Source organism: Pongo pygmaeus, chromosome 17 (assembly GCF_028885625.2).
Source record: "Pongo pygmaeus isolate AG05252 chromosome 17, NHGRI_mPonPyg2-v2.0_pri, whole genome shotgun sequence".
In the NCBI taxonomy this organism is placed as follows: domain Eukaryota; kingdom Metazoa; phylum Chordata; class Mammalia; order Primates; family Hominidae; genus Pongo; species Pongo pygmaeus.
Genome location: NC_072390.2, coordinates 49,947,663 through 49,948,805, shown reverse-complemented (window position 1 = coordinate 49,948,805; position 1,143 = coordinate 49,947,663).

Here is a 1,143-nt window from a genome sequence, read left to right as displayed (position 1 = left end):
TCCCAAGTCCCTGAATTTTTGTTTTAAAGTGGTTAACCCCATATAACACATTTAAAGACTCTGCAGTGAATCCACAACAGGTCTGGATTACTTCTAATTCTGGTGACCCCCCTTTTAGAGCATGTTAGTCTTTGTCTCTGATCAGAATGCTTAGAAGAATTCCAAAACTGGGTCCAGAGAAGAAAGAGGCAAGTAACTTGTTTTGTCCCACTGGGCTGGTTCTCACATGTACCTCTGCCTCAGATCAGCCTCCCCTCATCTTTGGGGGTGTGGGGTACCAGCATTGACACTCTGTCCCAAAAGAGCTTTTGTCTTGGTACAGGATGCCACCCCTCTGGCTGCAGCCTGCTCCAGAAAGGGAGTGTTTGCATCTCCATCCTCCAAGAAGAGGAAGCATTTTCTTGGCTAGGGAAAGGAGAGTGTCGAGACAAGTCCTGGACCTCTCTGGGCCCTATGCCCGCATTTCCCCAGGGAGGAAGTGGAAACAGGCCCTGGAGCTTCTGGACCACAGCTGCCTCTGCTTTGGGGAATTAGGCACCAGGTGTCCTTTCTCTCTGGGGAAAGCCCTTCTTCAGGCTTAGAGAAAATAAGACAAAGCAAGTCAGCTGGGAGAGCAACCTGTGCAGGTGGCAGCTGCCTGGAACCAGGCTCCTTTTCCTCCAGGTTGGCAGCCCCAGCATCCTTCAGCACCTTCCCAATAACAAACCGACAGCGGGAGAGGTGCTGTGGGGCCTCCCCCTGCCTCCATGACAAGGGACCTGAAAGGATGGCCAGAAGAGGTGGGGGCCTTTCCTAAGCCCATAATCACCGAGCAAGCATCAGAATCACCTGGGAGCCTCCTGTGACACAGATTAGGGAGCCTGTCTCCCTAAAGTACCTGATCAGTAGGTGGTCTGGGGTGGGGCCCAAGAATTTGCATATTTGCTTTGATGATGCTTTGAGACCCACTTTTCTGATGAAATCAATGGTCTCTGAAAGACTAGAGGCTGCTGCTTGGTTTCCGCTTGCACTTCCTGCCAGCTGTCAGCCTAGGAAAAACGCCAGCTTCCGTTTTGGTAGAAGCAAGGAGTGAATGAGCCAAGGGTCCTTCCTGCTTCGCTTCCACCTTCTATTGTACAGAGAAAACTTGGGGCAGGTCCACTT